The 17412-nt window shown below is 36.7% G+C and overlaps 1 protein-coding gene across 1 annotated transcript in view; it reads left to right on the forward strand.

Annotated features, from left to right (window-relative positions):
* Positions 1 to 17412, forward strand: part of EDIL3 (EGF like repeats and discoidin domains 3) — a 423141-nt gene that overhangs the window by 56851 nt on the left and 348878 nt on the right. The window lies entirely within an intron of this gene.

Here is a 17412-nt window from a genome sequence, read left to right on the forward strand (position 1 = left end):
GTCTGTCAAATGAATAAATAAAATCTTAAAAAAATAAATAAAAAATAAAACCACATTAAAAAAACCCTCATGAGTCAAAAAAGTAATAGTGCAAATTATATAATGCTTTGAAATGAGTAATAAAAATATTCCATGTCCACTTGGGAGATGCATTAAAGAAAGAATTAGAGGGAAGTTATCAGGAAGGAAGAAAAAGGTGACAATTATGTAGGCATTCTGTTTAAGAGGTTAAGATAAAAAAATAAATCCAAGCAAATTAGAATTAAGGAGATAATAGCAATAAATGTACAAATGAATAATATAAAGAAAAATAGCTAAGAAAAGTCAATAGTTGGTTCTTTGAAATTCCTAAGATAAGTATTGAAACCTCATTCAAGATTCATCAAGCTTAGAGAGCCTAGGCCCTTTTAAATAGTACTGGGACAAGAGACATGGGCATAACTGCCAATATTACAGAGAATAAAAAGATAATTAAAGAAATAAATGAACACATTTATAAGAAAATACATTTGCCAAAATCCACTGAAAGAGAAATGGAAGATCTGAGTGGGTCTTCAAACGGTTAAAAATAAGTAAAGCTTAATTTATAGCTTTTAGAGAAATCAGCCTAAAAGGGAAATAAGATATCCATTTTATTTTTTGAGGCTTTTATAGTTTTGATTCCCAGATTTTACAAGAATACTTGGAGAAGAAAGAATTACAGTTTCACTCACAAAAATAAATGCAAAAATCTTAAACAAAATTTTAGTAAAAGTTAAAGCAGTGTGGGAAAAAAAAAGATAATATGGAATAACCAAACTTGAATTTATCTCATAAATATAATCTGGCATATGCTTTTAAAATCTGTTACCCATATTAACATGTTAAAAAAATTTTACATCTCAAGAGTTGCAGAAGATAATTTAGTCACATTCAAAATCATTTATGACAAAAATTCTCAGGGAAATCGAATAGAAGGGAATTCCCTTCTTGATAAGGGTTCTTCAAGTGAAAACTTCAGCAAACCTGCTATTTACAAGAAATGGTGTGGTCACAGCTGTCTCCTGCCTTAGCTTTTGTTTGGCAATCCTGTGTGGAAGAAACCTTGACGGAAGGTCTTTTTTTCCTCCTGTGTTTGCTGTAGGATGGCTCGGGATCAGGGCATTTGTAGCAGGCTGTGGCTCAGTTTGCGTTCCCTGCTTCTGCTGTCAACATGGAGGGTTGGATCTGCTTAGAGGCAGCTGGTATTGCATAGGACTTAAAGGATGATGTCAGCAAGAGACTTCTAATTTAGCCTCACAGTAACTTCTAATTTAGCCTCACGGTAGCTATGAGAGCTTCATAAAGCCCACAGGCCTCAGTTTGCATTTCCTCCAGTTCCTCCTGCTGACTAGATTGCATTTTTTGTCCTTTCCCAGATGAGACCAGAGCTGGCTGCCATAGTTTCCAAACTTCAGTGGACATGGAAGTTCCCAGGGCTCTGGTTAAAATGCAGATTATCTATTAACTGGATTTGAGGTGGGCCTGAGCTTCTGCCTTTGTAATATAACACACTTTTCGTGGTGCCGGGGCTGCTGCTCCACATTTTTAAGTAATGTGTTTCAGATAGCAACGTATTAAAAAAGTTTTTTTTTTCTTAGACTAATTCTTTCAATCAGTATATTTTATTTAATGAACTTAGAGATTCAAATTGCAAGAAAATGATACATATTTTTGGAAGTTTTAGTGACGTGAAATTTCTTTAATAAGCTGCTTGATATAATTCGTATCATAGATACAAATCAGTGAAGTATTTTATCTTTTTTAAAAAATGTAGCATGAAAGGAAATGTCCTGGTTTAACCAAATAAAGAAATGAAAAACTCTGGATTTGGTAATTAGGAGACTAATCTCACTTCTACAACGAATTAGTTATGATTTAAGTTCTCTAAATCTCAGTTTCTTCGTCTGAAAAATTAAGAGTTGAATGAGCTGCATGATTTCTCTGAATTGCTACAGATCTGAACGGATATGATTATAAAACTTTCATAATTACAGGAGTTTGGGGATAGCTCACAGATGAAATTTCAGGTCATTTATATATAAACTAAGCAGCAAAGTGATGAATCGAGTCCAAGGCAATTATTGCAGTCACTAAAATTATGAGTATTTTCAGTTGGGTCATTGATTTTAGGTGATCAAACTTACTGAAATTAGACCAGTTCACCTCTTATCTTTGTAGTCATAGACATAAATTCTGTTACACCAGAAGTAGAAGTAAAAGAAATAAACAGTCGTACTAGAAAAGCATTGATGTTTTGTGTACATTTAGTAACATCACATCACACTCTTCATTATCCAGTTTCTACAAGTGCCATAAAAGGAATAAAATTCAAAAGATACTTACATTATAAGTTGTTTGAACTACCTGAAATAATGGAGCTACTGTAATAATTTCTCAAGATTTCTTTCATTCTTGTGGCTTATTCATTTAGAAAATTAAATACACATACATGTTATTAAATTAGATTTTAAAATTTATTGTCTGAAGACATCAAAAATTTGTTTTACATGTCTTATTTCCAGCATTATAGAAAAAATATATTTTACGTATTTTAAATATTTCACATTATAAAACAGGAGAGATAAAGTGGAAAAGATTAAATGATGACATTTTATCTTCTAAGTGGTTTAGAAGGAAGATTGATGTTCTTCCTGCAAAGGTAAATTGGCCTAATAATTTTAGCATGGTGAAATTTAGGAAATCTAAGAAACTTTTTAGCTTATATTTCTGTACATCTGTATTAATAAAATATCCTCCGTAACCTGAAATAGATTTTCCTTTGCTTGCATTTATTATGTGAAAGTCAAACGCTAAATTAAAAAGGAAAAGGAGTAAAGCAAATTGGGCATGAAGATAAAGCAGATGTTTCTGATACTGTAAAGACCTAGCAGAGCGAGTCACAGTCATGATGGCAGAAATTTGTCATTGGAGTCACTGCCCTACCCCCTTCCCCATCTTGTACGCATCTCAGATTGCTTTGTCCTGTGTTGACTCCTTTCCGTTTCCCACTTGTGGTCTTCCATTCCCTTTTCAACTACTGGGCCACACTAAATAATACCTGCCCTGTGTTCTCTGTACCGTTAGTGTATGGATCTTTTCTAAGTATCTATAATTTGGTTACAAATTTGGAATCACCTGGAAGCTTTAAAAATACCGGTGCATGGGTCCTACCCCCAGAGATTCTGACTTAAGTGGTCTGGGGTGTAGCCTGGACACTAGGATTTCTTTTAAAGCTTTCCAGAGACTAATATGTAATTGGAGAACCACTGAAATGCACCAGGAAGTCTACCCATCTCTTTGGAATCACCATCTATCTCCTTAATGCTCAAAATACCCTTCGAGGAGACAACCTGGGTGGCTCAATTGGTTAAGCAACTGCCTGCCTTCGGCTCAAGGTCATGATCCTGGAGTCTCAGGATGGAGTCCTGCATCAGGCTCCCTGTTTAGTGAGGAGTCTGCTCCTCCTTCTGACCCTCCCCCCTCTCATGCGCAAGTGCACTCTCTCTTTCTCTCTCTCTCTCAAATAAATAAATAAATAAAATATACCCCCAAAAAATATCCTTCGAGGTAGATATTATATATGTTGTAGAAAAAGGCAACAGAGTATCCAAAAGGTTAAATGACCAGTGCAGGTAAGGAAAAATAACTATCCTTGGGTTCTTAGCTGGGACCCCTGTAATAAAAGACAGATTAGCAAGAGAAGAATGAAGAGAAGTTTACTAATGTGCAAAACTCATGTATACACAAGAGATACTCAGAAAAAAGAATAACTCAAAAGAGGTAGCTCTAGAATTTAGGCTTAACTACTATTTTAATGTAGAAAGAGTGGGGAGGAGGTGGGATGTTGGACTTTTAGGGGAGAATAAATGGTTTTCAGGAAAGAGGAATGGGCTCTTAGTAAGATCCAGGGGAGGTATGGTGGTTTGGGACAGTTGTCAGACTGTCAGATTCTAGTCTCCCCTGTGGTGAAAGTCAATCTTCCCTAGTTGATGAAACTCTCAGGAAGGGGATTTATAACTGTGGGCCTTTTGGAAGATCTGTCTTCAGACAGAAAGGGTTGCTCAGAGAAAGCTTCTCTCTGTATTTTCTGTTTTGCAAGTGTCTTCAGCTTAAAATAATGTACCAATGTGGCATATTTTGGAGTGGCATGCCTTGAACTGCTATGAGCATATTTTTGGTAGCATCTTCTGCTACTCTTCACTGGCCTAAGGTTAATATCACCAGTACATGGTAGCTGTAGGATTCTGTCCATGTTTTCCATGATTGTAGCCTTGGTCCTTCCCATTACTTTAGAGATAGGTCTAATTTTGTGGTGTGTGACCCAGATTCATAGCAAAGACATAGTCTCTTTTCTTAGTGTCCCAAGGTATTGTTAGTCAGTAGTCTTCATTAAAAAGTGAAAGAAACCATTTTTACTTAAAAACAAACTCTCTGCGTTTAATATAATAGGGAGCTGCAGTGGCCCATTTGAAATTTAAATTATATTATGTCTTTTAACCTGACCAGTGCCAAGAGAGCTATTTGATATTTGCTATATTTTATTTAGTGACAACAAATCTAATTTTCCCTTATTTAATTTTAGTTATGCATTTAAATATATGCATGTGTTTTCAATTTCACAGGCATAATGTTGTATAAAAGAAACTAGGCTCAAAAGAATACCTTCCTGGGCACTTGGATGGCTCGGTTAGTTAAGTGGACAACTCTTGTTTTCAGCTCACGTCATGATCTCAGGGTTGTTGCGATTGAGCCCTGGTTGTATGTTTGGGCTCCGGGCTGGGAGTGGAGCCTTCTAGAGATTCTCTCTCTCTCTGTCTCTCTCTCTCTCCTCCCTTGTCCCTCCACCCCATTCACACACAGACTCTTTCTCTCAAAAGAAAAAAAAAAGAGAGAGAGAGAGAGAGAAAGCATACCATTTATATGAGATCCAGGGGTAGGCAAAACTTATCTATGATAAAGTTGGTCAAAGGAATGGTTACCTTTAGAGATGACTGTTGACTGGGTAAGAGCACAAGAGGGTCTTCTGGACTGTTGAAAAAATATTTTTATCTGGGAGGTTATAAGGAAGCATACCTGCGTAAACATAGAGCTATACACTCATGGTATGTGCTGTTTATTATATACAAGTTGTAACTACATCACAGTACATTTGGTTTATGTGTGCATGTATAAGCCTGTGTGCATCGGTTTCTTTCTAAGTTTTTATTTAAAAGGACAGCATATATTTGTATAAGCATAAAGAAATATTATGACCTTAAAAGATTTAGAATTAGCAACCTGGATGGCTGTGTCAGTTACCTTAGTGCCTATGTAAGTAATGTATTTTTCCCCATTTGCCTGTCTCCTGGGGTGCAATAGAATTATTTTTTTTTCCTCATCCGATAGTTGGAAATTGCAGTCCTAACATAAATGAAAATGAGCATACAAACCTAAGAATACATGGTCTTTATGTAATGACAGCAGAGCCTGAAACTTTGCTCTGCCCTAATGTAATCCCTCATGTTAAAAAATATATATATATATTTATTTTCTCTCATACTTGCTGTGGATAAATTACTCACCATCTTTAATCTGAAGATTTCTAATATGACCTCATCATCACCAGTAACATGCTGCACCACAGTTAAGTAAGTGCTACTCTGGGCTAAGAAATGTTTTCTTAAAGAATGTCTTGATTTTAAGGTTCAGTTATTTTCTTTGTCAAGAGGCTTATCTTCAAGTATTATTTTAAAGCGTATGGTCTCAGTTGTCAGACCTCAGTTATTTATTTTCTGTGAAAATCTTTCTCTCAGCATATCATGACCTGAGTTTGAGCTAAGGTAAAATTGTGTTCATGATAGTATCACCAAGTCACATACTACATGAAAAGAAATGTAAACACTTTGTATTAAATCCTATATCTTTATATAAACTATGAAAAGAAATTTGCCTGACAAAGGTATTAATATAATATCTCCTTTTTGTATGTCCTGTAAAAACCATCCAGTCTGCATAAATGATTGTTAGCTAATTCTCATGGGCCCAAACGAAGCAAACGAATGATTGATGATAGAATTTTGCCCACTTTCAAGATCAAAAGGTTGCAACACATCTCCTGAGGAATCTTTATCTGGAAAACATGATACACTACTGGAAAAAGAAGTGTCAATTTGATTTTTAAAAATCACTATCAAATATATACCAGGCCATTTGATTGATCTCTTAAAACCAATATTTATTTTTTAAAAGGTGTATTTTTAGTCTTGCATCTAACATGGTGAATATTGCCCTGATAGAATATCAAATATTTCTGTTTTATAAAAGTTGAATCCTAAATTCACTTTTTATCTTTTCAATATTTCTAAAATTTGCTAGGCAAAAATGAGTTTAAATTTATTTTGACACATAGCCAAGGAAATAGCAGTTCTTCTCAATGAACTCAAATTAACTCAGAATACAAGAGAGGGCATGCAAATATTGTATAAAAAAACAATTGCGGGGCGCCTGGGTGGCTCAGTGGGTTAAAGCCTCTGCTTTCTGCTCAGGTCATGGTCCCAGGGTCCTGGGATCCAGCCCCGCATCGGGCTCTCTGCTCAGCAAGGAGCCTGCTTCCCTCTCTCTCTGCCTGCCTCTCTGCCTGCTTGTGATCTCTGTTTGTCAAATAAATAAAATATTAAAAAAAAAAATTGCACTTAAGGTGTCATTAGTTGAGACTGCTCAGCAGATGAATAGGAGTTTGCTTTACCTGAGAAGGTAGCACAAAAACATGAGGGATGTTCATACACAAGAGTCAACCTAAGCTTTACAGTGCTATGTACCGAACAGTCCGTGCTGGTTTTTTTCCGAATTACAGATACATGTTCCTGTCTGCCTAGTGGGCATCCTGTAAGAACTTTCACATTCAGCATTTCCAAAATGTACTTTGCACTTTCTCCTCTGTGTGCCCAAACTGGATAATTTATTGGTAATAAAGTTCAGAAAGTTAGGAGGCCACTAAGTCATACTGATTCTACATCCCCTGGTCTCCTAATTTCCTCTCCTCTTCCTTTCTATGTCTGCTCTTTTGGCATTGAGTATTCTAGGAGACCCCTAAATCGCCTCCCTGCCTGCCCTCCAGTATTTTCTTTATACTGTTGGCCACAACTGTAGTTCTAAAATACAGATCTAATCATGATTGTTTCAAGTCTGTTAGTGGGTGAAAGGATAATTCAAGAATCCTACAAAGCTTTTCTGGTTTCACTTTCTACGGTAGCCACTCTTTTCAAACCCAAATTTGTCTCTTCTTTCCCTTCTCCTAATTCACATTCTCCTCCACCTCATCACTGCCTTGTCCACTAGAGACCAACCTTTTTTTTAATATATTGTACTTTCTCATTTCTTTTCCTGTATTTTTTTTTTTTTTTTTTTCTGTATCTCCTGTATAGGCTCTAGCTAATTGCGGACTTTCCTCAGGTTTGGCCTTACCCTTTGCTTTTCTCTCTCTAATAACTCCCTCAGAGAGAGTTTATTTGCTCTCAAAGCTTCAACTGCCACTTCTACACTTCCGGTGTTTCCTCAACCCAGAGCATGCAGCCTGTAGCTGCTGGCATAACCTTTCTAAAACACAATTTTTGACAACTTATTTTCTTCTTCAAGAATATATAGTGTTTTTTTAAATTGCTTATGTCTATAAATGGATGAAGCTAGTCTAAATACCTTTTTTAATAGCTGTAGCTTATATAACATTCCCACAAATGACCCTTCTGTTTTTGTGAGGCTTCTTTATTTTTCCTTATCCAAATTATCTCAGCACCAACCTTACCCATACCGTGTTGTTAATTTTCTTTTCCGTGACTTTTCTTAATGGTCTCTCTTCCTAGAACATCATTCCCAATTTTCCACGAGTCTGCGGACATCATTTAAGTTACAGATTGAATTCACTTCTTCCATGAAACCTTCCATGAAAGACTAACCCTGTATCTCTCCTGTCGCTCACTTTGGAATGGCTTTGTATATTTTGTTTCTTTAAATGTGCTCTTGTACTTATTTTTGTGCTTTAATTGTACCTCCCTAGCTAGATTGTGTATCTGTTGTGTCTTTTGTATCACTGGCTCTTAGGACACAAAAGAAGAATACTTAAATTGAAGCTTACAGGAAAAATATATGGATAACAACTAACTCTTATTAAGTTCTCACTTAATGTCCAGTATTGTATAAGGCATTTTACATGAGTCATCTCACATATTTTTTTATAAAGCTTCTCTGCACTGGTACTATTAGTACTTTCATTTTTGCCAATAGGGAAAGTAAGGCACAGAGAAATAAAATGGTTTCTCTAAGGTCACATGGCTAGCTAGTAGTGATGCTAGGATTCAGAGCCTGTGTGCAAACAAATCACTAACTCAGTGTCGAAAATAAGACTTGAAAACGTTGCAGAAGATACTGCTCATGATCAAATCTTCTCAAGAAGTGACTTGTTCAAGGCACATAGTTTACAACCCTAGAAATTTTGACACCACAAAATAATAAAAAAGAAGTCCTGGGAAAAAATTGTTTTCACTAGAAATTGATTTGTATTTAACACTTGGCTAATGATTTTGACTAACATACTCACCAAGCTCTAAAATTTTCCTGATGCCATCTGAATAGTGTTGGTTAAAAGAGAGTTGTAGATAATTTGACTGTTGAATAAAATTTACACATTTGCCATATTCCACATCTCAAGGAAGATTCGCTTAATTTTTAAAAGGTGAGACGAGAGTGAAATTGTTATTATTTATAATAATAATAACATATCCCAGTATTATCAGTAAGGTAAGCTCTAATTTTAGAAGAACATTTTGAGCATTGGACTTCAGTTAGTTTATATGTTACTGTTTCTAATATTAACCAAACTTTGTGACTTTAAAGGAATACAATCCCAAATGCTTCAGGCTGGTTGCTATTGTGATTGGTCTTCCTCCAGTATTTCAAGCAAGTGCTCAACCTAAGCCAATGACCTTTTTTTTTTTTTTTAATTTATTTATTTGACAGAGAGAGATCATAAGTAGGCAGAGAGGCAGGCAGAGAGAGTGAGAGGGAAGCAGGCTCCCTGCCGCGCAGAGAGCCCGATGCGGGACTCGATCCCAGGACCCTGAGATCATGACCTGAGCCGAAGGCAGCGGCTTAAACCACTGAGCCACCCAGGCGCCCAGCCAATGACCTTTTTTACATGGCAGTTGAACCCTAATACTTTTCTGCCAACAGTGAAAGAAATATGAGAAAAGGACTTCACTTCTGCCTGATGACTGTTTCTAGGGTAATTTCTTGAGCTTGCTCTGATGTGTTGGTCTAAAAAAGTAGTAAGTCAAAAAACAGCAACCCTCATCACAAATAAGATGGATATTCTATTCCTTAATCAGGAGAGGAATGTGTTCAAATTCACAGGTAAAGAACTTGGAAGACATGAGATAAAAGTAGAGAAAACATGTACATAGTAGATCTTGAGGTTATTTTTTTTTTTTTTTTTTAAGATTTTATTTATTTATTTGACAGAGAGAGATCACAAGTAGACAGAGAGGCAGGCAGAGAGAGAGAGAGGGAAGCAGGCTCGCTGCTGAGCAGAGAGCCCGATGCGGGACTCGATCCCAGGACCCTGAGATCATGACCTGAGCCGAAGGCAGCGGCTTAACCCACTGAGCCACCCAGGCGCCCCTTGAGGTTATTTTTTAATGAATGAGTAGTAGAACTCACAGCTTGGAGTTGTACAGCACTGTACAACCAAATCAAACTGTTGAGAGCTTTAGAGAAGACTTTGCTTCATTTAGCTAGTGGATTACAGCCTATATCTAAAAAAGCTGCTGGGACCAAGGGCAACAGAGCTAATATGAACTTTTGGGAGTGATTATACAACAACTGCTAAGAACTAAATTTTGTAGAACAAATTATATAGAAGGTAGGCAGAGAAAATAGTTGCAAGGTGGTCCAAAGAAACAGTTTTACCATATGAGAGTGAGGAGGTAGTTAATGTAATTGTTCACATATGTAGCCGTGGGGAAATCAGTGGAATTAAAAAAAAAATGATAATAGCATTTAAATGCACCTTTTCTATTCTTAAAGAATGATAAAGTCAGGATTACTTAGCTACTGCTTAAGTCCTACTTTTGTTAATTCTGGATTTATTTTATATTAGCTCAATTTTATCCACCTTTGCAAATATCAAGTATTGTTTAATTTCGTTAGCTTATCCAAAATGTTCCAAGCCACTATGTAATGCAGTGTTTTGCCCTCTCAAGAGCCTTACATTTATTTTTAGCTGTATTAAAGTTATGCTGAAAAAAATTTTTTTTTCCATCACTAGAATTATATTGATGAGGACCGATTTACTTGTTTTTTTTTGTTGTTTTTTTTTTGTTTTTTTAAAGATTTTATCCACTTATTTGACAGAGAGAAATCACAAGAGAGGCAGGCAGAGAGAGAGGAAGGGAAGCAGGCTCTCCGCCGAGCAGAGAGCCCGATGCGGGACTCGATCCCAGGACCCTGAGATCATGACCTGAGCCGAAGGCAGCGGCTTAACCCACTGAGCCACCCAGGCGCCCCGATTTACTTGTTTTTGTTTTAATGAGAGAGATCCTTGCTTCTCATACATTTCTAAAATGTGTCACTACAAGGTGAGGCCTTTATTTTCATATTTTAAAATGTGATCATTTTCATTATTCCTAGGATTCCTTGGCTAGGATCCATTGGTTGTGTTTTGAGTACTTAGATTTGTTTATGTCAAAATGACTTTTCAAACGTTTAGTCATAAACATGTAAAACTAATTAATGGATTTCAATGAGGCTTATCCTAAAACAATATGTATCATTCATCAGAACCTCAATCTACTTTTGAGAATGTAATTTCACCTTACACACTTAATTGATCTTTATAACAATATGTTCTAAGGTTTGGCTTCAAATTCTCATTTAGGATATATAAGAATTTCTTCCTATGACATTCTTGTGTCAACCCCATTAAAGCAAGAAGAGTGGAATAGAGGCTGCCTGTTCAAAACTACAAAATGCAAGCTGGCGTTCAGCATTTGTGGTCTGTCGTGCATGTCAGTTAAATGACAGAAATGCCTCAGATGTTCTGTAACACATTGTGAAAGCTCCATACTCCAACTAACACAATTTTGGTGCACCCCAGGTGACTTTGAGCTGAAAACCCTAGGTTTGACATTCCTGTCAGTCCACTGACATATACCAAAAAATGTAGTCAGGCTTGCTGCATTATGTTAAAAGCAGATATTCTGTTACCAATTCAGTTTTACCTAGAAAACATCCCTGCTACTCAATGGTGAAACACTAAGAATAAGCTATCTTGTTTACTGAACCACCTACTTTTGCGTATCTTCATATGTTTACCATTACTGTAGAGTTTTCTAAAATCATTTAAAGTCACAGATTATTTAAATAAATTATGAGGGAATTCATTATTCTGCACCTATTAAAAAGAAAGTGATAGGTGTATATGGGTTGCCATGAAAAGATGCCCACGATAGATGTTGAGTAGAAAAGCTAGTTGCAGACAAAATATATGGCATGATCTACTTTATCCCAAACACATGTGCACACGCACACAACACACACACACACACACACACACCTGTTCAAATGGTTGCCTCAGGGAAGTTGGAAGGAAGAGTTGGAAGAATAGAGGAGGAATTTAAAATTGTCATTAAATACTTTCCTATACTGTAAAAATTTAACTATAACCATTAAAATAGTTTAACTATACATATTAAAAATTGAACTGTATATTTAACTGTTAACTTTAGGATAAAAATCTATCCAATATAGTGTATAAAATAATTAAAATATTGACTGTTTATTACGTACGCACATGTGTGTTAATCAGTAACCCAGCCAAGGAGAGCAAACTAGCACAGAAGAAATAAGATTGCAGTACATTAACAGTCCATGCATGTAGTTAGGATGTTAGTAGATTAGCAAGTCAGAACAATGCAGAGAACAGAGAAGTCTGGGGTACTTCAAAAGTTGTGATCATAATATTTGTGGATGACTATGAGGCCGATTCAGACAGCAGAGTTAGGGTGAGCAGTGTGGTCAGCATGAAGGTGGTTCTTGATTCTGTAGTTCTCTTAGTGTTTCACGGGCAAGTGGGATGCAGTGTCTGTGAAATCAGGACAGAAGCAGCAGAAGGGACATTCCAAATATTACTGCCTTTCTTTCTTTCTTTCTTTTTCTTCTTTGGTTATTACTGCCATTCTTGAGAGATACATAATGAAAAGAAACAGGGGTGGAGAGGATTCTGGCCAAACAATTAAGAAAGAAAACAGAGTGTGGATACCAGAAAGAAAATGGAAAATAAAAACTTGGACAGAGCATAAGTGCGCAGGTTCACGGTGATGTTACACAAAGGGTACAGCCAATCACTCAAAGACAGATGTTAGATGACATGTTTTGTTATTCAGCTATTTGTAAAGGAACATGGTTATGTCGATGGTGAGGGACAGACACAGCCTTCCTAACACAGACAGACCAGTTCACAAAGGACCATGAAAGACAGAGGGAAAATTTACATAGCACAGGGAGAAGATGAGGAGACCAGAGCCACTACATTATATGGCTGCAGCTGACACCATTCACATCCTTACACAAAGCGACCCTGGAGCTGTACCATGCATAGTTGCCTAGTAGTCCACTGTCCTAATAGAGATCATGATTTTGTCAGAGAATTGCTTCAAGGAAAAGTATCAGTGTTTTTAGAGACACTTGCTTTTAGAGACACCGTGGCTCATATAAGAAACTATGATGGAGGAAGCTCTAATAATAATAAGCAGAGGTCTAGCCTATTCCTTGGTTATGTTAAAATAATAGATAATTAAATGATTTTGTTTCACTAAAAGGAGCTGAGGTGAGCTGTTGAAGTGGAGACTGTAGAAATGTCTGTTTTGAAGGTAGTAACAGAGAAACTAGATGAGCGATGAGGTGTAAGTGACGTACTTCATTTTTTAAAAGATTTTATTTACTTATTTGAGAGAGAGAGAGCATGAGCAGGAGGAAATGGCAGAAGGAGAAGCAGACTCCCCACTGTGCAGAGAGCCTTACATGAGGCTGGATTCCAGGACCCTGGGATCATGACCTGAGCTGAAGGCAGACGCTTAACCAACTGAGCCACCCAGGTGCCCTGAAGTATTTCATTTTTTATTTTTTAAATTAAAGGTTTCTATTTCTCTATTTGAGAGAGGGAAAACACAGAGGGAGAGTGAGAGGGAGAAGCAAATGTTTTGCTGAGCAAGGAGCCTGACATGGGACTCGATTCCCAGACCCTGAGATCATGACCTGAGTGAAGGCTGTTGCTTAACCAACTGAGCCACTCAGGTGCCCCGGAAGTACTCCATTTTTTAGGTGAGGAAAATCATGAGCACAAATGAAAGCTCCAAAGAAAAGCTCATGATCAAAGAATAATTAAACATGCTGGAGGTGATAACTGCAGAAATGAAAGTCTGGCAACTATGGCCAGTGTAGGTAGAGGAATTCTCTGTGGAAGAAATCACTTCACTCTCTGAGATGGCTCACTTAGGAGCTTCATAACTATATTGTGGGTATCATGATGGCACAGTGCAACATACGCAGGAGACATTGACCAAAACGTTTTTATCCTGAGTAAAAATAAATGTTTCTCATTGGGTTTTTGTCAGCCATCTCAGTCTTCTCCATAAATTTTGGGGACTGTCTACCTTCTACTTTGATTGAACTAGTTTTTGCTATTGTCCCCATGGGCTCAAAATCACTAGCAGGTGAGATGACGATATTGCCTAAAATAGAAGACATGTCATGGAGATAGATAACACACCAGAAAGACTTTGGGAAATGACACATCATGGGCATTTTTGAGAAACGAAGAAAATAAATCCATACGGAACCTTCTACAGGATACTAATATTCTTTTTAAAATGAAGTACTTGAGGTTTCAAATATTTGTAAAACTCATGTGCAGTTATTAATGTTCTGGTATAAATTGCAGAAAAAAATAGTGAAACATTAAAATGGAACTGGTGAAAGAATCAAATGAAGGCTTTATGATTAATACTGAATCTCTCCAGAAGCTACAAATCAAATTAATAACTGCACTGAAAGACTAATTTTTGAGACAGGCATTACACAAATATATTCTCTACATATTCCATACCCTTTATAGAGAAAATACTTGTACCAATTAAAAAAAATATTTTGATATTGACTTCTGCAACTGTTTCAAGTCAGCATTAGGATGGATCTTAACCTGTGCCTCACACTACTTTTATAAGATGATTACAGCTGTGAAATTTCTAGTCAGGGGAGGAAAAAAATCACACAAAAGCATGCACATATTGACCCCAGCTGAAGAAATACTCAGAATTCCTATTTCTTTTTCATCTTCATATCTTCTTTATCTGCTTTGGGCCAAGCAATACCAAAGAATTATTGAGACATTCCTTGCAAGGATCAGCAAAGATCATCACAAGAAGAAGAGTTTGGTCTTGTTGATTTTTTAAAATGTAGAATTTATTTGATTAATGATTGCTTCACAAAGTTGTAAGTCATAGTGTCCCACAACTTGATGATTTATAATCATGGTTTTATTCTTTACTACAAGTATGACAGGCTTTTGTTAAAATAATGATAATTGTGATTTATGGGATAGGATAGAGGCTGACATATTTTAGCAGGGAAGAATCTGACCATTCTATTTCTGTATTTGGCTCACTACTATATTACTTATGACTTGATTTAACAGGCTTATTTTGAGATTGGCAAGTCTAAAATTTGTCCTGTCATAATAACTATCTTTTATAGTTCATGCTGTTGGGTTCATTTTACTTCATGAGCTTGCACTTGACTTATTCTTCTGATCCCTGTGATTCAGTAGAATTTCTAAAATATTTTATGAGGCGTGTGTGTGTGTGCATGTGGACATGTGCACCTGTGAGCGGGGATGATTGGATCCTAGTCAACACACCTGGATTCTAGTTCTAGTTTAGGTTCTGTCATTTCTTGGTGGCACAGAAATATTGCAGTCTAGTAGTATGATTAAAGGATATTACAGGGGCACCTGGGTGGCTCAGTGGGTTAAGCCGCTGCCTTCGGCTCAGGTCATGGTCTCAGGGTCCTGGGATCGAGCCCCACATTGGGTTCTCTGCTCGTCAGGGAGCCTGCATCCCCCTCTCTCTCTGCCTGCCTCTCTACTTGTGATCTCTCTCTCTCTCTCTCTCTGTCAAATAAATAAATAAAACCTAAAAAAAAAAAAAAAAAAAAAAAAAAAAGGATATTACATAACCTTTGCCTCTTTCCTTGTTTATGAATGGATAAATAATGGTTTAGCTGAGAATGTAGTTTTGATTGAGGTAACACATAAAAAATTGCTTTGAAAATAGATATAACATGGAATTCAGCTATTATTTATACTTATTTTTTAAATTAACATATAATGTACTGTTTGCTTCAAGGGCACAGGTCTGTGATTCATCAGTCTTAAACAATTCACAGTGCTCACCATAGCACATACCCTCCCCAATGTCCATCACCCAGTCACCACCCCATCTCTCCCACTCCGCTCCCCTCCAGCAACCCTCAGTTTGTTTCCTGAAATTGTCTTATAGTTTGTCTCCCTCTCTGTTTTCATCTTGTTTCATTTTTTCCTCCCTTCCCCTATGATCCTCTGTCTTGTTTCTCAAATCTTAATATCAGTGAGATCATATGATAATTGTCTTTCTCTGATTGACTTATTTTGCTTAGCATAATACCCTCTAATTCCATCCATGTCATTGCAAATGGCAAGATTTTGGTTTTTTTCAATGGCTACTTTATATATAGGTAGATAGATAGATAGATAGATATCTTCTTTATCTATTGTTGATGGACATCTAGTCTCTTTCCATAGTTTGGTTATTGTGGACATTGCTGCTGTAAATATTCAAATACATGTGACCCTTCAGATCACTACATTTGTATCTTTAGGGTAAATACCCTGTAGTGCAATTGCTGGGTTGTAGGATAGCTCTATTTTCAACTTTTTGAGGAACCTCCATGCTGTTTTCCAGAGTGGCTGCACCAGCTTGTTTTCCTACCAACAGTGTAAGAGGGTTCCCCTTTCTACACATCCTCACCAACACCTGTCATTCCTGACTTACTAATTTTAGCCATTCTGACTGGTGTGAGGTGGTATCTCACTGTGGTTTTGATTTGTATTTCTCTGATGCTGAGTGATGTTAAGCACTTTTTCATATGTCTGTTGGCCATTTGGACGTCTTCTTTGCAGAAATGTCTGTTCATGTCTCCTGCCCATTTCTTGATTAGATTCTTTGTTCTTTGGGTGTTGAGTTTGAAGAGTTCTTTATAGATTTTTGGATACTAGCCCTTTATCTGATAAGTCATTTGCAATTATCTTCTCCCATGCTGTTGGTTGTCTTTTGTTTTTGTTGACTGTTTCCTTTGCTGTGCAAAAAGCTTTTGATCTTGATGAAGTCCCAATAGTTCATTTTTGCCCTTGCTTCCCTTACCTTTGGCGATGTTTCTAGGAAGAAGTTACTGCAGCTGAGGTCGAAGAGATTGCTGCCTGTGTTTACACTTATTCTTAATTAACAAATATTAAGAATGGATTTTTTCTCAATGCTATTAGAATATACATTTTTTTCTATAAAATCATAAGTAACCATATATTACAGACATTCAACTCAGGAAATAAAGTGTTTTGCTTAGATAATTTCACATACTAAGTTTTTTTGGTAAGATTGCATCAGTAATACTGTGTTTGGTGGGCAGAATAATGGCCTCCCAAAGATGTCAAGATCCTTCCTAATCTGTGGGACCTATGAATATGTTACCTTCCTTGGCACTTTGCAGATGTGATTAGGTTAAGGACCTTGCAATGAGGAGACCATCTTGAAATATCCAAGTGGACGCAACCTAACCACATGGGCCCTTAAAATCAGAGAACCTTTTGTAGCTGAATTCAGAAGAGAGGAAGATGTAACCACTGAAGAATGGTCAGAAAGGTGCAATGCTGCTGACTTTGAAGATAGAGGAAGGGGGTCAAGGACCAAAAAATGCAGGCAGCCTATAGAAACTGGGAAGGCATCCCAAACAGATTCTTCCCTTTTAGCATCCAGAAGAGAATGAAATCCCACTGGCAACTTGATTTCAATCCAGTGATAACTAGGTCAAACTTCAAACCTATACAACTATAACATAGTGAATTCATATTGTGTTGAGCCACAAAGTTTGTGGTAAACTGATAATGGCAACAGCAGAAACTAATACATGGGAAATATTGATAAATTCAGACCAAAAAAGGGTAGATTTTTAAAAATATGTATATGTACATACATATATATGTATGTATATAAAATGTGATGACATAAAATTTCCAGTATGTTATGATATGCAAAATGTTCTATATTTATTGAT

This window comes from Meles meles, chromosome 3 (genome assembly GCF_922984935.1).
Source record: "Meles meles chromosome 3, mMelMel3.1 paternal haplotype, whole genome shotgun sequence".
Classification (NCBI taxonomy): Eukaryota; Metazoa; Chordata; class Mammalia; order Carnivora; family Mustelidae; genus Meles; species Meles meles.